Below are 21,893 nucleotides of genomic sequence, written 5' to 3'. Positions count from 1 at the left end.
TTTTTGGTTTTGTGGCAGTAAAAAAAAAAATTTAATTATAATACAGCAAAATTGACTTTTCTTTTGGAATGTAGTTCTGACTTTTAACACAGGTATAGATTTGTGTAAGTTCTTTCAGGATTCAGACCCATCACTCCAAAAAGCTCCTTCATGCTAGCCCTTTGAAAGAGTCTTTGAAATAATTATATTAGTGTACACCTAAGCCAAAAGCTACAGGGATATTTATAAAATAAATCATGCATTTTCCACATGATATTAAAAGAGAATTTCGTGTGTGTGTGTGTGTGTGTGTGTGTGTGTGTGTGTGTGTTTTAGAGTACTGTATTCCCTTTCACCTTGGAGGACATAAATTGCTGAAAAATAGCCTACACAGGCCCTGGTTGAAGCGCCTTTCAATGGTTTCTTAGAGCGATATGGTGGTTTGACCACTTCAGATTGTGGTGGAAGGCATTTAAGAAAGCTTGGGAGCGATGGAATGATGCCCAAGGAAAGCGGTCGGAGGAGGAGGCTCCTTTTCTGTACATTCTCCCTTCTGCACCAGCAGCTGGGGCCTCCCTGCCCTCCCCGCCCTCCTCAGCCTGCTCCCTGCTGCAGCACTGTATCCACTGATCTGTCTCCTACTTCTCTGATGAGCATGAGAAGAATGGAAATTTCTAGTGACAAAAGGAGACACATCCTTTTCCCTCCATTACAACTTTACCTAGGAGAGCCCACTTGTACTATCATTCCTTGAATTATAGGGTGTCTCTCCTCCCTCCCCACGAGCTCTCTAACCAGAGATGCTAAAGGCACAACCCACACACACAGAGAGCTGTCACCCCTGCCTGCTGGCCACCCTGCTCACTCCTCCCACTGTGTTGACACCTCTCTCCCTTCTTCCCTTAGAAAGAATCCAAGGCTGGGACATTGAGTGAGCAGAGAAAGGAGAAGATAGAAAGGAGCCTCATCAGTGGATTCCTAGTGAGAAAGATATAGCGCCCTGTTCTCTGCTCTTTATAAATATCAGAACAGAGGATATTACCAGACTCCAATGGGTCTTAACAAGACACTTGAATTGTGTAAAAAAAAATTGAATTCTTACAAATATTTTTGAAAGTAGATTATTTCAGGAGACTCACAGAAAGCTGAACTTCTACTCAGTGACTAAAACGAGTGTCCTTTGGATAATGTTTAGGTGGCAGCACTGACAAGGAGCTGTGTACTAAATGCCTTTCATTGACTAGGCTACAGTCTAGTTATTCTCTGTGACTTCAGTAGGAAAGAGAAAAAAAATAAATAGATGAATCTGTTGTTTTCTCATTCTTTGAACACTGCCAATTGTCATTACATCCAAATGAGGCTTCACATATTGTGTGAAACTGAAGGCCAATCTGTGTATTCATACATATAAATATATTAACTTTATATGTACCTATATATATTTAGCAGACTGCAACTATTTTCAAAGTAAATAAGCTTACAAAGGAGAAACAAAGAAAGGTAGCAATGAATTGTCTGTGCTTCATTGAAAAATGTGCAGGAGTTTGATGTAATCAGAGAATTGTAACTCAGTGATGAAATTTGGCAATAAATGGAAAGCATTTGAGTATCTTAATTAGTTTTTGGACTTAAATTTAGTTCTCTATATATGGGAATAAGCGCATCCCATAGGCCTACATCAGCTTAAAGGGCTGTATGTCCAGAAACTAACTAGGTATTGGAAGTATGAAAATTTCACAATTTCAACTCACAGATGTACAGAGATTTACATTTTTCTATGTAATTGCTGGCTTTAGTTTCTGAATCTTTATTTTAATGTGGTAGTGGAAAATTTGATTGTGCCCATTGGAGTAAAACTTTGTTACATATAGAGTCAAAAATCAGTAAGTTTTAGGTAAAATGTCAATTCAAGATCTCTCTCAGTTCCCACTTCCAACCAGGAGAGAGATAAGTTCCAGGAACGCATATGTATTGTCCAGAGAGGGGAATTTAATAGCTTAAATATGTTGTTCTATTATTCACAAGGTACTTCTGGGTCACCTTTGTCATAAAAACGGAGAATATTTTTAAAATAAAGTTAGGGCGCACTCCATAAAAGTTTTACAACTCACTTAAAATCACAGAAGAGCTGTATATTTCAAGATGAAGATTTAAGCTCTGGCTATTTAGCAGGGTCTTGGGAGGCAGGAATTGCTGTGTCAACTAATGTTGTGCTCTATATTTCATTACTGCCTTTATTTTTTTTAAATACTGCAAGAATAAAGTTTATTTAAAATGTCACACTTTGCAGGCAGCACATTATATCCATAGAATATACTAGTACCACTGCCATTACTCTTATTTATTAGGGTAGATTAGTTATGGACCCTCTGCCATAATATCTTGGCTTATTAACATACTGCATACTAAACAGCATAATAGATGGTCTCATAATGAGCAGTTACAAAGTCTAGTCACTCATTCTGGGCTCTCCCTTTGGTTCAGAGAGGGAAATTGAAGAGGATTGGACCTGTGCCTGAAATGTCAACCATCTGATTCAGCTTGTGGGGTGAGAAGAGGAGACCATCTCAACACTTAATTATCGAGAAATCCTCCATCTCCGTGCAGGACTCGCAATCTAAGTTGTCCAAACTACCCCAAGTCCAAATTCCACAGAAAGAAAGAATGGCTAGGCTAGGCAAGACCAAGACCCATGACATTTGTTTTCTGAATATGGTTTTCTTTTTAAATAAAATGGTATAAGCACACAAACATCATAGAATTGTACAACCTTATCTAATTCACAAGAATTATTTTTTGCTAACAGAAATCTCCTATAAACCTCTGCCCAAGGTAATGCATTCAAGTGACAAATTGATCCCTGCAAAGTACTCAATAAATACCAAAGACACTAAAAGGTAGGTCTTCATGGAAAGACTAAAGAATCTTTTCTCAATTGATAATAAGAAAATAAAAAGCATTTATAGGTTGAGGGGTATAGCTCATTGGCAAAGCACTTGTCTAGTATATGCAAGTCCTGGGTTTGATACCCAGTGCTGCAAAACACAAATAAACAAAAAAGGCAGACTTGCTCACCATTGGCATGGTGCTATGGAAAGCAGTGTAAGTGGTTCCTCCAAAAATTAGAAATAGAATCACCACATTATCTAGTAATCCTACTTCTGGATATAGAGTGAAAGGAACCTAAAGCAGAATCTAAAGAGATATTAGCACATCCATGTTTATAGCAGCACTATTCACAATAGTCAAGGGATAGAAACAATGTCCATCAGCAGATGAATGGATAAACACAATGTAGTATATACATATAATGGAATATCATTCAGCCTTTGAAAAAAGAAAATCCTATTACATACTACAACATGGATGACTCTTGAGAAGATTTAGTAAAATAAACCAATTGTAAAGAGACAAATATCATATGATTTCACTTACATGAGACATATAATTATGTATATTTATAACTTGACAATAAATCCCACCTTATAAATCATTATAATGTACCAATTTTAAAATGTAGAAAAAAAGAAACAATATATACAAAAACTGAGATCTATAAAGTAGCTAAATTCATAGAAACAGCAGAATGGTGGCTGCTAAGGGCTGGCAGTGTCGCTGGATAGGGGTCTAAACAGGTCCTCAGCCCTGGAAGGAACTTGATATATCACAGAAGGGAATTTCAGTATGCATCAAAAGAGACACAGAGATTTATTTGGGAAAACAAGGAGATTTATTCCAGAAAGCAAGCAACTAGAGCAGGATATACATTCAAATGGAGAAGGAATATGGGCACTTGAGAATGAGAACACTTTGGGAGTCTTGGGCTCTTCTATTAAAAGAAACTTCCTAAATAGTGAACATGGGAAGTACGTGGGGGTGACATAATCCTGATGAGCTCCAGTTTCTTCACCATGAAGCACAGGGTAGTCACACTGGTCTAGTTGTTCTCAGTATCTCTAGGTTGACATCAGACAGTCAATACATAATGTCTGGGATGTACCCATATCAGAAGTCTCTAACAATGTTTCCCCTTGGCTTTATTTAGTCTAAAGAAAATACATTGTATAAGCTAACAATGCATGTAGATATTAATCTTCTTGACCCTAGGATTCAAGGGCCTATGAAGAATTTTCATTGAGAGAAAAACAGGCCAGGGGTGTGAAGATGAGGGTGTTCATAGAACACCTTAGATTTAAAGTTAGAGTGCCTTTTTCTTGTTCCTGTTAGCCTTCTTTCTGCCTATCCTTATTTCTCCTATCTCAAGAAGAAGAGGGAATGGGAAGTTGTTGTTTCATAGGAACAGGGTTTTGGTTTTGCAAGATGAAAAAATTATAGAAATTTGTTTTACAACAATATACATATATTTGACATCATTAAATTCTACACTTCAAAATGGTTAGGATAAAATTTATGTTCTGGACTGGGGATGTGGCTCAAGCGGTAACACGCTCACCTGGCATGTGCAGAGTGCTGGGTTCGATCCTCAGCACCACATAAAAATAAAATAAAGATGTTGTGTCCACCAAAAACTAAAAAATAAATATTAAAAAATTCTTTCTTTCTCTCTCTCTCTCTCTCTCTCTCTCTCTCTCCCTCTCTCTCTCTAAAAAAAGATTTATGTTCTACCTTTTTGATAATTATGGTCTTTTAAAATCTGCTATTTTTTAATGACCATACTCAAGATTAATTTAACTACACTCAGAACGGGATGTTTAAAAGGAGATGCAGCTCAGTGATAGAGTATACGATTAGCATGCACAAGGCCCTGGCTTCAAACTCCAGCACCAATATAAATAAATAAATGAAATAATTCTCAGAATATTCTTAGTGGAATAGGAATGCAAATAATTTTATTATCCATACGCTTGCTGGACCAAGTTTTCTGTCCCCTATAAATCAATACAGCTAAACATTCTAAGATCATATATTACTACAGAACCAAAGGATCATTTTGGAATGGAAGCATCATTTTCAAAAGTAACCTGTGATGCAAGTGTTATTTGAAACCAAATTTCCCTCAAGGGTCTGGATGTTTGATCAGGAGGAAGAAGTAGTAGAAGGTATGCTCTCTATGCGTGGGGCTGTTTTTGTGTTTTGATGATAAGGAATAAGTGTATTATCCGTGGCGTACCATAGAAGGCACATGTCTTGTGTTTCCTTGTCTAGCTTTACACTGTGTTGCAGCCATTGGCTGCCACTGTCTTGATGAACTGTAACTGTGCAGCCAAAGGAACACTTATTATCAGAAGCCCATTACCTGTCTGACATTATGAGGGGGAAAGGTCCAGATTAACTGTATTTTTAAATAAGAGATGGAGTGTGATTAGACAACTATTAAGGAAACTGGCTATAGTCTGAATTCTAGAAAGCACATAACAAAAACTTACTGCCTTGCAGCCTATACTGCAGTAAAGCCTAATTCTGATGGGAACTCCTGCTACTTAAGTGACTCTGTGCACGTGGCTAGATGTTCCAGGAGGGCCATCATCCACTGATGAGCTCTCCTGCTTAAGTCTCTTCATTGACTCCACCAGGCCACCTGGCAGACTAGCTGCTAACCCTACCCCATTCCTACTTGGGTCTGGCTCCTGATGATACAAAGTCTCCAGAGACCACTTGCCAGTTTGGAGCTGGGCCCTGGAGCTGCAGTACAGGCTTGTCAGGAAGATGCGTAGTAACTACTGCAGCCAAGTTCACAGCACATTTTCTTAAGTGGAAATTCTATGTTAGAGACAGAACATTATTTAATAGTAGGTGGGCAGCTCGTTCCTCAACAGCTCAATTCTTCCTGGTCAGGCATCAGGTCTCTGCTACAGTGGGAGGAAGGGGCCGCCCTGGTAACTGCTAGGAGCAGACAGTGGCTAACAGAGACAGTCTCTTGGGAAGGCCCTGTCTGAGATTTTCCTACATAAACAACATAAAACAAAGCCCTGGGGCTTGTCTTGTCATATAAAGCTTTCCTTCATATGCAAGTGCTATTGCTACCCATCCCTCACTATTCAAAGGCATTTTTGTCCAGATATGTAAGGATGCCTAACCCTTTTTTTTCTAACATTTATTGAGCACTTATCACCATCCAGGACTCTATCTCATTTCTTCCTCTCCAAATACATCTATTCCTAGCAAGTTGCCCAAATTACACTGCTGGCTACCCAATCTAAGATTGTGTTTGTTTTTATTCTACTAAAATGAGAAAGAGTCTTGGTGATGTGCTGCCTTCTCACTGTACTAATCCCTTTCCACACCTGGGACTAAATACATTATCTAAGTCTTGTCAGCCAAACAGATCCCTAAGATCTGGGGGCACAGACAGACCACAAATAGATGCCATGGGTCTAAATATTTAAAGCATTCCTTTAAACATAGTCACCTCATGTCCATGTCAGACATATGCACCAAGATTTATGCATCAGAATCTATTAAAATAGCCAGGTACAGCATAGCACACCTGTAATCCCAGCAGCTCAAAGGCCCAGACAGGAGGATAGCAATTTCAAGGCTAGCCTCAGCAATTTAGCAAGGCCCTTAGCAACATGTTGAGAGTCTGTCTCAAAATAAAAATAAAAAGAGGTGGTGATGTAACTCTGTGGTAAAGTGGCTCTGGGTTTAATTCCCACTTAAAAAAAGAGAATTCATTAAAAATTTCATGAATTAAAAACAATCTAAATATTCAATAACGGGTATTTTTCATTACAGTATCCTTCCATGTTAGAGACTACATAAGATACCACCATTTAAAATTGCTAACTGGATACGAGTATTGTTATTTTAAGAATATTAAGTGAATAAAGTTTATTAAAGTGCCTTTATACTTACCTTTTTGTTCAAAGTACATGTACAGGTTAAAAGAAAAATATCTAACCAAATAGTTGCAATTACTATCGGTGTACAGTGATCTTATCAAGTACATTTATTTTCTTCCATGTATTTTTAGTATTTTCCAGAAAATGTTTTAGTAATGAAGGAAAAGACTAAATCTATGATAAAAGACTTGGGCATTTTAATCTAATAATCCTATTTCCAGTAGTCTTTTTCAAGAAAAAAAAAAAGGAATGGCCAAATATCACAGTGCAACTCATTATTTATAATAATAAAAATTGCAAGTAACAAAAATTTCAACAGCATGGTAATAGCTATATAAGTTATAAAATATTATGAAGTCTCAAGAGCAGATTTTCAAAATCTGAGAAACAAAATGCTCAAAACAAAATGTTAAAGAGAAAAGCAAAATATGAATTTAAATAATTTTAACAACATAAGTTGCCTCAGTGTTTAAATCAAAGCAAAGCAATGTTTTAAGGGGAAAAAAAATCCCTTGTGTGTCTTTCAAATATCTTAAAAGAGGAGACAATTCAGAATGATTACTGAATGTTTGAAACTTTCTCATGTTTGCTATATCTTCTTTCTTTTCCCCCCTCAGAGTGATTAGGAATCAAACTCTTAAACAAAGTCAAGAGAAGAAGTCCTATATGCCTGGCGATGCAAGCAAGAGTACAGGGGTGTTCAGTGAATGGGCACAGCACTAACCCCCAAAACGAGAAGAAGATGCCAAAAGATAAAGATGTTTCCCAAGTTGTATAGAGAAAAGCCAGGATTCTTAGCATAGGCTCCAGACGTCCAGGGAGAACGCATGTAGCTAAAGTCCCCACAGTTTAAGAGGGAAGGTAACTTGTAGTTTTTCAGCTCTAGAGAATTGCAAACAACCCCCTACACACACACACACACACACACACACACACACACACACACACCCTCCGCCATCTACCCCACTACCATTTACACCAATCCTTTTCTTCATTTGGAAAATCTTTTGTTCAATCTCCAGTGCTGAGGAAGGAGGAACAAGAGGAAGAAGAAGAGGAAGAGAAGGGGTTGTAACTTTGTTCACCAACCAAATAAATGTGTTCACTAACTAAACAAATCTTTGCTGGGTGGTGTGCCAAACAGACAGGAGGGGAAGGACAGAGGCTGTTTGTTTCAGTCACTCTTGTCAGTCTATTCTTCTCCCTTAAATAAATGGTTTCTTCTCTCCCTCTCTGTACTCAGGTGTTCTGTATGGAAACTTCTTTTCACAAGACCTACATCCTTGTTAACAGTGATTGTTTCTCCACTGGGGACAACCTATCCAAGCTTAGCCAGTTCATGTAGCTCACTCCCTTGGCCATTGCAATTTGTCAAAGTGGGGTTGTGTGGCCCAAAGAAACCAGTTGTACTTCTTCCATGACTTTTTGCAAAACTTTGGCTGGACAAGAGGGCTCTTTTCTTCCAGTTTTAGAGCTATGGGTCCAGATGTGTGCCTGGAAGCTATAAAGAAAAGATAAGAAGCAGAGAAGAGCGCAAGACAATGAACAAAAACACTCAGAGACCCAGGATGAGGAAAGTCCATCTAGCTTCAGATGCCTGCTTCAGATCTCCCTGGGTCAACCTCTTCCACTCTCCATCTGGCTGTTTGGTTGCATGAGTGATTCCTTTCCTATTCTAATAAGCTAGCTCCAACTATATTTCTTCCATGTGAAAGTAAAGAGTGCTCCGAAATACAAACTGGGCATTGCCAAGCTCTTTGTTAAGTGGTAAGTCTCCCAGGCCTAGGGAACGACAGATGTGAGGTCCAATGCCTTATCACAATTAGAAGGGATCTATGGTACTCTCGCTGTAGGCACCTCCTGGCCCTCCCTCCTCCTATTAATAAAACTTGCCCTTTACTTAATGTTAATGCAGCCAATATTATTGAACACCTATCATCTCTTCTCCTAGTCCATCTGTGGTCCTTTATGATGAATTGATGCATGCCCTTTTTTCTTTCCTGCTTAATTTTATTCAGCATGTAAGGAAAATTAAAAGACAGGATTCCACTGATGCCCATCATTGTGAAAATGCAACATATCTTTAGTAAAAAATTGACAAATAGCCACAAGATGGGGCTATTATGCAAGGGACATAGATGTTATTGGCGGTGCAAGAAGATGCAACATGTTCTGACATTAAGGGCAGAATATTTACATCTTCTTTCACTAAAAAAAAAAAAAAAAAAAAGAAAAGAAAATATTTTAATAATATATGTGCTTCTAAATTTTTTGTAATTTATTTATTTGTTTTAATTAGGTATAGATGACAGCAGAATGTATTTTGATTCATTGTACACAATTGCAGCACAACTTTTCATTTCTTTTATTGTACAAGATGTAGCATCGCATATGTGCAGTCATACATGTACCTAGGGTAGTGATGCCCATCTCATTCCACCATCTTTCCTGCCCCCATACCCCACTCCCTTCCCTTTGCCCAATCAAACTTCCTCCATTTTTCCTATGCTCCCCGCAAAGTGCTGCCTTTAAAAATTCAGAGATTACTCTTCTTAATCTAGTGATTAATTCTTGAGAAAATAATGTGTAATTACATCAAGAGATATTTTCTCCTTAGAGATTCTACTACATCAAGTTTGCTTGCTTTTCTTTCTCCCATTTTTTTAAGTTTAATTGTTCCATAAAATAAAATTGAAAGATATTTATTTATTTATTTACAGATTTCAGTTACCTCTGTATTCAATTTCAAACAAAGAATAGCATTTGCTATTTTTGATCAATGCGATTTTGATTTCTGGATCTTCCCCTTCGACCACCCCACCACCCTGCCAATCTGAATTAAACCACTTTGTCCTCACTATTTTTTTCTTCAGGTTTAAAGTTTGAAAATCTCGACAATGCAAGGTTAATAACCACAACATTGCTGCTCGGTGGCTCAGGTCTATAATCCCAGTGACTCTGGAGGCTGACACAGGAGGATCTCAAGTTCAAAGTTGCCTCAGCAACTTAGCAACTTAGTGAGGCCCTAAGCAAATTAGTGAGACCCTGTCTTAAAATAAAAAGTAAAGAGGGCTAGGGATGTGGCTTAGGGGTTAAGCATCCCTGGGTTCAATCATCCCTGGTACCAAGAAATTAACAACAACATAAGGTGGCCACTCTCTTAGAAAAATCCAAAAGAAGCAAGAGGAGAATGAAGCCTAGGTATGCCTTTGCCTTCTCAGAGACCAAACTGTTTGCTGGGGCCAGGTGACCACCCAAGATGGCAGGTTGCAGATGCTAATCTCAGAAGAGATGCACAGAGCACAGAGTCTACAATGGTTTCAGAGGAAGCCACAAAAAGGAGGCACTCCTGCTCCTTCCAAGGCACCAGTCAGTCTGTGTCTTCATCTCATAGCACTAACTCAAAATTGGGATCGTCCTGTTGAGAAATGGGAAACCCAAAAATAGAACTGCAGAAAGTATTTTGACCTTGGCTTGAAAGTCAGCCCAGTGCTATGACAATAAAGGCCTTTTCCATGAAGATTTTGTTCTTAAAAGCCATATTTCATCTGCATACAGACTCCCAGTAAAACCACACTCAGAAAATGTGCATCTTGGCTATCCTTCAACTGTAAAATCATTATGTTTGGCTCTTGTTATTCTGGACATTGAATCTCCATGTAAGGGCTTCTTTCTGAAATTTCTCGTACAGAATGTTAAAGGTTATAAGCTGTATTAATAGTGACATTTAAGTAAATCTGCTATTACCGTATGTATCCAATACTTAATGATACTTGGAAAGAATTCAAGGACAAGGCGGGAAAAAAATGTTGCATTCAAGTAATACAAAATGTACATGCGTTAGAATTAACTAAAATAAACCAAGAACTTTTGTTGAAGAAATTTACCCAAAGGAACAAGAGAATATATATTTTTTTAGGATTGAGTAATTAAATCCAAAATTAAAGGGTGTTGTCCTGTAATTTCTTGCATGTTAGTTATAATATTTAATATTTTCAGTATCAAAGAATTTCAGGGGACCTTCATACAAACTTTGTATATATTTTAAGTCTAACTCTTAAACTGTGATAAAAAGCTATTAAAGAAGGGGGAAAAAAGCACTTTTATACACTTAGGAACTTAAGGAACAGCTGCCTCCAATTAAACAACAAATACTTTTTAAAGACTCTTGGGGTTCAATGTTCCTTCAGTGAACTGAAAAATCTGGAAAAATGGACTTCATTAGCAACTGCAGAATTATTGAAAGGATATTTGAAATGGCATTTAATACCTGCAAAGATAGGAACAATCAGTGGTTTAAAGTTTCACCATAAAGATTGGTAAATAACACTGATTATGGGTCTTATTCAAACAGAAAATAATGAATATGTAATGAAAGGAGAATAATGATCCAAATTGCTCTTAATCTTGGAGTTGTGCCTATTGATTGGCCTGGAAATAACAGTGTTAATCGTACAGTAAGAAAGCCAAATGTTTAGAAAGGCATTAGCTGTGAGGAACAGGATACCCATTTCATTGTAGTAGTACAGTATTTTATTGTTTATTTATTTCAAACAACTGTGTATTTAAGAAAAATTCCAGGGTTAACCCAAGTCAAATAATATTCTTCCCCCCACACACAATCCATAACTTATAAAAGCTATTTAAGTACTCCTTAGAATTTGTCAAACGTGTTCTGAATACTGGATGCTTGACACACAAGAGAATCGAATAAATAATTTAACTTTCCAAAATACTATTACCAATCTCTCATGGACTTATTTCTAATAAGCTAAGAAGTAATGGCTTTCTCAGAACTATAAACTTAGCATTTTATACTGGCTTTCCTGAAGCACGCTGGCAAAGTTTCACGAACAAATATATTTGTAAAGAAGAAATACACTAAAGAGACACAAAGTACTTTGAAAAATATCAAAATTTCTTATCTATTGCAAAAGCTTCAGAGGATTTTGAATTTGAAACATCTTTTCTTCTCATTAACTTCTCTGGGGGACCCATGTATCCAATTACAAGTTAAATTTACATTTTTAATATCCATTTTTGAGAGCTTCGGTGCATTATTAGATCCTGAGCTCGATATTTGATCACTCTTATTTTAACTTAAATGGTAATAACTAAACATCTGATTACTAAAATAGAGGTCAGAGGGAAATTCAAGCTTTTCTTCCAGGCAAATGTGTACTACCAAGGAACCAATCGGTGCTCAAGCTAGCCAGGTGGCGGCAGCAGAGAGCGCTTTCAAGGACGGCTGAAGACTAGAGCAAGTGTTGCCAGGGAACCCTCCGGGCACCTGAGAACTTGGCAAGATCAATCTGTTGTGGGGAAGTTAGCTGAATGGAGAGGCTGGTAACAGGAAGCACATGCCAGGAGAAACATGAAAAGGGAGTGCAAAGCAGAAAGAAGTCACCAAATCCTGAGACTCGGACACCAAATAGTCGCCTGAAGCAAAGGGCTTCAAGATCTCCCACACTTGGATGTTTTCCTGTGTAAAATGAGTACAGTGACTTTACCACCTGGCCGAATTATCCCAAGTCTATGAGAGAGTGCATGTAGGGTGCTTAACATATTGTCCACTGCTTCACAGAAAGGAATTAACAAAGGCTATGAGCTGTTATTCCTACTTACTATTATTCCTACTCTGAAGCATCAGCTTCAGAGAGGGAAACAAGGGTGCTTCACAGATGTCAAAGTCAGGGAAATGAAAGAAGCAGGGCTAAGAGAACCTTGAAGGTGAGGAATCTCTTTTCTACACATTGACTGAGCGATGGCTTTTTGTACACTAAGATCCTGTGTGCTTCAACCTGTTTCCCAGGAATGTCTGCCTATCCCCCATCTTGTCTTAGGATATGTTGCTCTGGATCCAGTCATTTGCAGGAGTTGTGCTGGACTGCAAACCTGGTGTCACTTCAGAAGAAGACTCAGTTATCTGACAACAGACTTTTGGAGTAAGAGTGGGAACAGAAGCTCATTCTATCCACTGTAGGCTGTTAGCTTGATTGCCCAATGACCAATTCTTCAAAGTTGTTCTTATTTTTTATTCATGTGAATGACCCTTTGTTTATAAAAACTTAGGTTTTTTTTTTGTTCTTGGGGAAGATAGTAAATTTTCCATACCTCTGAGTGTAGATGCTACATTCTTCAAGATATTAAGTATGTTGAAATACTCGTTTCTTAATGAGATCATGGACTTTTTAACCAGTCTGTGCTCTTGAAGAATTCAAGAAAACTTTTTTCGGAGGAATGATAAATTGTTGTTTGTAAACTAAACTCTCTATCACTTTCCATACTTTATGATTGAAGAACCCAGACTTTGGGAAGTATACTTAGAGTTTTTTTTTTGGGGGGGAGGGGGTGGTAATTGTTTTTACAGGACATGTGATAGAGGCCATTCTCTGCAGGAAGGATGCTTTTTCCATCCTTAATCACACCGAGGTGGAAGATGAGCATGTCTAGAGAAGGAAAGAAACTTCTGTGGTCCAAGAAGACCGATGGGTTTGGCAAGGGAGTAAGGTTTGCAGAGGACTAGAAGCTCTGTGAGTGGAGTTTGAAGTGGTCTTGGCCATGCACAGACCTTCAGGGACTGAGCTGGGACCCTAAAGTTCGGTTAGGGTTATATATAACCCCCAAGAGTACCCACTGGTCCCTGTAGAGTCAAACACTCAACTTGAATCTTGTAGCACTTAGTAGAGTTTTAATATCACCATCTTTCCCATTTTTAGTAAATGGTACAGCCATATAAATCCACCCAAATGTTCCAATTGAAAACTTCCCTACTCCTTCTTATTGTTCCACTGAATTCACCAACAAGTTCTATCAATTCTGGCTCCAAACAGACTAGAACTCAAGCTTGTTTCCTTCTCCTCTCTACCATCCTGATCCAGCTTCTGCTATTGCCCTTGAGGTGACCGCTGGACCCTCCCCATCTCCCAACTTTCTCTTTGGACCCTTCTATCCCATTTGTACAGAACAACCTGAGGATCCCATTTACAATATAAAGGAAGTCAAGTAGTTCTCCCTATTAAAACCTTTCCATTGGACGGGCGAAGCGGCACATGCCTGTAATCCCAGCGGCTCTGGATCCTAAGGCAGGAGAATCGGGAAGTTCAAAGCCAGCCTTGGCAAAAGAAAGACACTAAGCAACTCAGTGAGACCCTGTCTCTAAGTGAAAAATCAAAATAGGGCTGGGGATGAGACTCAGTGGTCGAGTGCCCCTGAGTTCAATCCCCGGTACAAAAAAACCTTTCCCTATCCAGTGTTCTCTGGATAAAAACTGAAATATTTAGCATGGCCAACAAGGCGAGGTCTGGACGTGTGAGCTTTGGAGAGCTTAGTGAAAGCCCTGGGCTCTGGGAAAAGCTTCTTGAAAAACTCAATTACAGGACAGTGCAGAGAAACTATTCAAAATGTGAGATGCAAGGTAGGTGACAAGAGATCATGACAGATTTCTTGGGGTTCTTTCTAGAAGGGTGAAGGATGGACTTCCTATTCCTATCGGTGGGAGATGATAAAAGGACAGTAAAGACAAAGTGACTAATGGTCTCAGCACAGGATGATAAGGTATAGGGTGCCCATTGACACACCCAACCTGGGGAAGAAAACAACTTCACTAGAAATCAAAGCAACCCTTTGTACATAGTCTCAAAAACAAGAACCCAAAGCTGTTCAATTTACATATAATAGTGGCTTCTATTTAGCAAGTACCTGCTAAGGGATTGGCTTTATGTCAGTCATTTTACATATTTGATTACAACAACCTCGTAAGATATTTATTATGATCTCTATTTTCGATATATGGAAACCAAAGCTCAAAAGGTTACTAAAAGTCAAATGACTAATAAGGCACCAACCAAAAAATTACCACATTACGCTTCTTCATGATGAAAAGGAATAGCTGTGATGTTTATTTCCTGTACCCCCACTGCTAGGATTAGGGAGCTCCAGGAGGGCAGGGCTGTTTTGCTCACGACTGCCTCCCTACCACAGTGAGTAGCGTCTGGTCACAGCAGACCTTAAATATGGATTTTTGATAGAAGGAAGAAATGAAGTTTAACAGCTGCTTCCTTTAGTTAGTATTTTAATACAGAGCTTTATAAAAGTAGGAAAAATTAGTGTGAATATCCCTAGGTCCATAGATTTGGAGTTGGTTATAGTTTCTTATTCTCTCCACCAAAGTGCTGCTATTAAAATACAACCATGCCTTATTCAACCAGAGGTTTCCATTAGCAACAAGAATTAATTAAATTATGAGTCATCGGCAGATGACATACTAACGCAAATTATCTCCCTACAATTATTGGGGTTCTTTTCTTTTTCTAATTATAAAAGTAATATAGTAAAGAACACAGCTAGATGTATTAATTTTAAAAAGCGAAGTATGCACCATTATGTAAAGATCTCCAAAATATATTTTTAGTGAAAACAATAACAACAAGATGCAGTATGGTGTTCGTGCTAGGCTCTTCTTCCAAAGGGTAATAATAATCATTATTGAGAGCTTACTCTGCCAGGCACTATATTATACCTGCTGTACGAATGACCTCATTTAATTTTTTTGACACTATGTTGTCAGTGCTATGTCCTCATTTCAATAATAGCGTTACCCTCATATTAATTTTTTTAAAATTTTGAATCAATCTGGAACTTAGATCACAAAGCATATACACACACTGGATATAGTGACACACACTTTTAATCACAGAGACTTTAGATGCTGAAGTAGGATGATCTCAAGTTCAAGAGCAGTCCTGGACACTTAGGTTTGACTCAGTGGTAGAGACCCTCTGGGTTCAATCCCCAATACCACATACACACACACACAAAAAGATACATACACATGCACATAAGTGTGTATATTTTTATTTTTTTTTTAGTTGGTGATAGACCTTTATTTTATTTATTTATATGCGGTGCTGAGAATCAAACCCAGTGCCTCACACATCCTAGGCAAGTGTGCTACCACTGAGCCCCAGCCCTAGCCCCAAGTGTGTTATTTAACATCTATATTTACTCCAACTCCACATATTGAAAGATGCAAGACTTCATCAATATCTGCAGTTCAATTCCTATACCACTAAGTTTGCATTTTTTCTCTTTTTACATATATTTTTTCATCACCAATAATAATGAGAAGCCTGGCTCTGATTATCCTAGATATTTTTACTTATTGTATATAATGTATTTCCTGTTGCCTCTACTGTTCTCATCCTGGCAGAATGTCCTTCCCCACCGTCTAGTCTCCAACTCTGCATATCAGACCTGTTGGTCTCTCTGTTCAGACTCTGGTGCCCCAGACCAGCTCAGAGGTTCTCCTTCTCCTATGCCAGGACCTCCTGACAACCGTGGGAAATAACTCCCTAGCATTCCCTGCCCATCTCCAGCAAAGACAGCTCACTTGTCATTCAGGGACTACCATAAGAAAGTGTCTCCTAGGACTCCAGAATCTTGAACTGCATCAAACTTAACATGTTAGTAGCTCTATCAGCCCATTCTTAAAAGGACCCGCAGTTAGGCCAAAAGCATAGATAGCCCTTTAGCCAATTATATGTCTCAGAATGAAACATGAGAAATGGAAAGAAAAAAAAAAGGAAAAAGAAATAAAAAATTGTACGAGGGAGGCAGCTATTTCATGATCTGAATCCCAAGCAGCAAAGTCACCACTGATGTCACAACAGTGTTGCCAGCTAATAATGGGCTGCTCCTTAACTGTCGGGAAAGGCAAACAGCACAACATTAAAATGGTTCTATTTTTTCCATCCTTACAATAGCAACACAGCGGCAGAGAGTTGATCTCTGAAAGACAAAGGCGGTGAAGATAAGCATGCGCTAAATCCAGGGCCACTTGGGTTGTGATTTTCCTTTTGAAACATTAAGTAATATATCCAAAATACGCAGGCCTCCACTGGGATCACCACCTGAAGTGCTGGTCTGAAATCACCCATCCAGTGGCTCAGCAAGTCCCCTGCTCTGCAGGCCTGCCAGACAGCCTGGCTTTCTCTTTTCCTCACTTGCTTTGGCTAAGTGGCTTCCAAGGTGTTTCAGGGGGGAAAAAAAAATCAGGATTCAAAACAAAGTGCCAATATCCCAGCCAGGCCTGCATTCTCCTACAACTGTATTAATCAGCAGCTGCTTGGACCCTGTTCATCTGCCACTGCCAAAGCTGAACTAAAGTCTGCTCTTTCTCTCCACCACAGGATTGCCTGTGGCTCTCAGGTTGAAAGTTTTTCTCTAGCACTGCTCACTTTCCACTTTGCCATCGGGCACCTCCACCCTTGTCTCCTCTCTTATCTGTCTATATTTTCCACCAATCTGTGTTCACCTCACCGAGTCCCCCTTTCATTACTATGCCTTTTTCACTCCCCCTGCTCTCCATCCTTGGCTTCCATCCTAAACATTTTGAACATGAGGCGAACTTGGTATCTGTGGAACATGTCGACAGACCAGTCTTCCAAGTCAGCCAAGTTGCCTCCTCCCCTGACCACATAAGGTAACAAGCTCTCCTTTCTCGGTGCTAATTCTTTCCAGTTGCCCAGTAGTAAAGCTGTCTCCTTCAAGAAATGGTTTGATTTAGGATCCACTCAAGAGACACAACTAAAGAACAAGACCTCCTGTTATGAGGTTGCAAATTCCCAGGCACTCGCAACCAGCATTTTGCTTCATTAAATAATAGACACTGGCAGCCATCTTTCCCCTTCCAGGCTGTAGAAATTCAGAGTTCCCCACATCAGAAGGGAAATTCTGAACAGCCAAGAATAAGTTGTTTCACCCTGGGAAAACCATCTAAACTCAGTTCAGCGTGCTGAATGCTTCCCATTTGTTCTAACCTTTTCTCTTCCTCAACTTTCTCTGTGCCCCAGGAAAGGGGCAGACTTTTGGGTTGTTCAACAGGCTCCTTCGGCTTATGGCTTCCCAGTGAATTCAACCAATGGGGAGCACTGGAGATCAGGAAGAAAGTAGGTGGTGAGGTTAGGAGGCCAGGGTATTTACCCACTATAGCCTTCTTTGTGGGGTAATACAGGTGAACAGGGTTTCTCAGTTTCTGCCAGGTATCCCTCTCTTTCCAACTCCAGTCACCATTCTGTCCTTTGTCCCATCAAACCTTGTGCAACAACAGTACCCTTTCAACAACTCGGGGTATTGCACTAGCCCTTGTGATTTCCCTCTAACCTGACAACACCTTTATAAATAATCCCTCTATTAAACTCTCTTCAAATTACCCAATTCAAGTGGACCATCTGTTTCCTGTGGCTAATTTGATGCTTACATAAGATCTCTGCTTAGGCAAAGCAGAAGCAGGTATATTTGAGAAATTGCAATGGTGAAGGATCAGGAACCCAGTTACCTAGAAACTGAGGCCCACAGGTAGGAATTCAAGCAATTCTTGGCACAGACACAGGAGAAAGTTCTTTACTGAGTGTAAGTGATACAGAGAAATAGAAGAATTTACTGACAACTGGAAGTACTAAGGTTGGATGATTGCTAATACCATAACACTTGCTATGCTTATTATATTCCAGACACCTACAATGTTATCACATTTTAGATTATTTAGCCAACATACAGATAAAGAAGCTGGATGTGTTGATTATTGCTGTTTTTCCTCCCCAACATTCCTCCCTTAACATCTTCCAGTGATAAGACTGTTCTCTCCTGCAAGGAATTTATTTGAATATTTTAAGTAGGGGTAGTCCTGGCCTTGCACATCAGCACTCCCCCTTTCCCACACACAATGTTTAGTTCAGAGAGGGACATGTCGTCACCCAAAGACACCAATGAGTCCCTCTTGAGATTCAAAATGCATATAAGGAAAGACCTGGAAGGATGGTGATGTGAGCCACCACTAGCTGGGGCCACCTTACCCTCTGCTTGGAAGAAGCCATCTTCTGTAACAACTCACACAATATCAACCAGAGAAAGACAGAGACAAGAGATAGATGGAAAAGGAACAAGAGAGATGACCTCATTTGCTCCTGCTTCCACTACCTCTGAAGTCAGTTCTGTCCTAGGATTTTAATCTTGTGAGTCAACAAATACCTTAAAAAAAAACTTAATCTAATTTAAGTTGGGTTTCTGTCACTTTTAATTTTTTAAATCCTGTAAGTATATTGAGGCTTACTTACAGAGATTCTTCAGCTGAGCAGTGATCAGCACATGCATCCGGGGGGGAAAAAAAAAAAAAAACTACCCAAGGCTGGGAAAAGAATCACTGTGATATTGTAAAATACAAATTTATTTGGTTTTCATTCTTGTCTTTTGGAATCTTCAAAGTGATAAATGGTAATTGACAAATGACTGGCATCTCCCAGGTAACTTCAGGATAGGGACTGGTCAAGACCAAGGCTGAATTAGTGAATTGGGGCTTTTGGCTCTAACCCACCCCCAACCTCTGGGAAGACAAGAGTGGATAAAGGTTGAATGGATCACCAATGATCAGTGGTTTAGTCACTCCTACCTGTGTGATGAAGCTTCCATAAAAGTCCAAAAGAACAGCGTTCAGAGATCTTCTGAATTGCTGGACACATGGAGGTTCCTAGAGGGTGGAGGCACCCAAGAGAGGGCATGGGAACCCCTTGCCTCTCTCTATATCGCTTGACTTAGCATCTCTTTACTTGTATGCTTTGCAGTATCTTTTACAATAAACTGGTAAGTGTGTTTCCCTGAGTTTTATGAGCTTCTTTAGCAAATTAATTGAACCCAAGGTGGGGGTTATGGGAACCCTGAATTATAGCCAGTCCTTCAGAAGCACAGGTGAAGCAATCTGGAGCTTGTGGTTGATTCTGAAAGTGGGAAGAAGTCCTATGAGAATGAACCCTCAACCTGTGGGATCTGACACTATCTCGTGTAGATATTTTCAAGATTAAATTGGAAGGCATCCAGCAAGTGTCCACTACAGAACTAACTGCTGGCCTTGGTATCAGATACCATAAGTGATATGAGAATACAGGAGAAAATGAGTTTGCTATTTTTCTATTCAACCACTCAAAAGGAGTGGGTGGGACAATCTTCAGAGCTCACAGAGATTCAGAAATATTTGGTGAACCCACCAACTGGTATGGAAAAACCTTGTAATAATACAGGGGAACCAGGAGAGTACTCAGAAATATAGTATGTTAGTAATAGGGGGCAAAAATCAGACCTAGACTTTCTTAACCTGCATAACAAAACTTAAAACAGGGCTTGAAACAACCAAATGTTTCCAAGGAAATTAACTATATTCTAGAACGAATATTAAGTACATGCAAAAAAATTAAAGCATATGCAGCACCTAAAAATGTAAAGTTCATAACTATTGGCATTCAAAAAAAATTACCAGACATACAAAAATATAACCTAAAAAGGTGAAGAAAATCAACTAAAATAGACTCATAATGACACAGATAATAGAATCATGATCATTAAAACAGGTATTATAATTATAATGTGTTGAAAGTAAGAAGAAATCTTACGTATGGTAGGGAAAGACATAGATGGTGATATAAAAAAGATTCGAATCAAACTTCTAAGGTTGAAAAGTGCAACATGGTACATGAGATGAAAAATACACTAAATGGGATTAACATTAGATTAGACATTGTGGAAGAAAGCATTAGTGAATTTGAAGACACATCAATAGAAACTTCTCAAAATGAAACAGAGAAAAAGAACTCACAAAAAAAAAAAAACAAACAGTGAGATTCAGAACAACCTCAAACAGCCTACTACTCATGTAGATGTAGGGCCTAAGAAGAAGAAGGAGAAGAGAGGAGAGAAAAAAATCTTTTTAAAAAAATAGTTGAGCATAATACCCAGAGAGCCCACCCCCAACTGGCCTCTCCAGAAAGAAGGTCTAGCCATGTCTTACCTGATCAAAAAGGTTTTCAGCATCACAAAAGCCCCAGGGTCCACTGGTCCCTACAGTCAAACAGTGTTAGTCAACAGGATCATTTACCTCTCTGAACAGACAGGCATCGACTCTTCAAGCAGAACACCTTGTGCCAGGAGAGGTAGCAGCAAAAGCTAAACAAGTTCTTACAAAGATAGGTAAAATTCTGAAAGCTGCAGTCTGTGAATTCACTAATGTGGTCAAAGCCACTATTTTGCTGGCTAACATAAATGATTTCAATATTGTCAATAGGATCTACAAACAGTATTTCGAGAGTAATTTTCCTGCTAGGGCTGCTTACCATGCTGCTGCTTTACCCAAAGGAGGGTGCTGAGATTGAAGCAGTAACTGTCCAAGGTCCTCTCACAACAGCATGACTACAAGTGGGCACAGTGTTGTTCTCATCATTTCTTTAAATTAACATCTTGATTTTTACAATTGACATTGGAAAGTGTACATGTGACTAAAATATCTGAGGTGACTGTGGGAACACCATAGCAAAAAGGGATCTGACATAAATATTAGATAATGAATCTAGTTACTGATGCTGCAAATTACACTTATGTACACTCATTGCTGAATGTGAGAGAAGAGACATTCATTAGATCATCACTCAAATAAATGGAAGTACAGGGAAAATAACATGTAAGAAAAAGGAGTTATCATTCCTGAAAAATACTAAAAAGCAAACCTGATTCAATTAAATCCTATTAATTTCATGATGTGAATATTTAGTTCGATGTATGATTCTGCTTTTACTTGAGTAAATGTTCAATCTTGAATTGTAGAAGTAAAGGGAAAAAAAGTGGACCAAAATTTTATATAGATTATAATATTTTTCTAGTGGAAATAAAATAGACCTGCAGATTTCCCTACCAAAAAAAAGGGTAACACACACCTGTAATCCCAACTACTCAGGAGGCTGAGACAGGAGGATCACAAGTTCAAGGCCAGCCTAGGCAACTTGGGAAGACCTTGTATCAAAATAATAAATTGCTGCAAAATAATAATTGCTGCAAAAAGAAAAAGTCTGAGGAAATAATGGCTAAAAGTTCAAATTTGTTGAACAAATCAATATGCAGTTGAAAGAAACTCAATACTCTAATAAAACACAATGTCTAACTACACCAAGATACTTCATAATCCAACCAGGGAGCCCATCTGCATGGGCAGCACCCTGACAATCACATGTGGACTTCAAAGAGCAATCATGAAGCATTTCAAGGATGCAGGTGTGCCCTTCACTAGTGGAC

At 38.9% G+C, this 21,893-nt stretch overlaps 1 pseudogene across 1 annotated transcript; it reads left to right on the top strand.

Moving 5' to 3' along the window:
• The first annotated feature begins 20,610 nt into the window (after window positions 1-20,610).
• On the top strand, window positions 20,611-21,017 carry LOC308631105 (2-iminobutanoate/2-iminopropanoate deaminase-like; annotated as a pseudogene). Its single transcript has one exon. The product of its transcript is annotated as a 2-iminobutanoate/2-iminopropanoate deaminase-like (transcript).
• Window positions 21,018-21,893: the final 876 nt, after the last annotated feature.

The sequence above is a fragment of the Spermophilus citellus genome (assembly GCF_964194105.1).
Source record: "Spermophilus citellus genome assembly, chromosome: 11".
Taxonomy (NCBI): Eukaryota; Metazoa; Chordata; class Mammalia; order Rodentia; family Sciuridae; genus Spermophilus; species Spermophilus citellus.
Note: the sequence above shows the minus strand (reverse complement) of the source record. Positions and strands in the feature narration are given on the sequence as shown.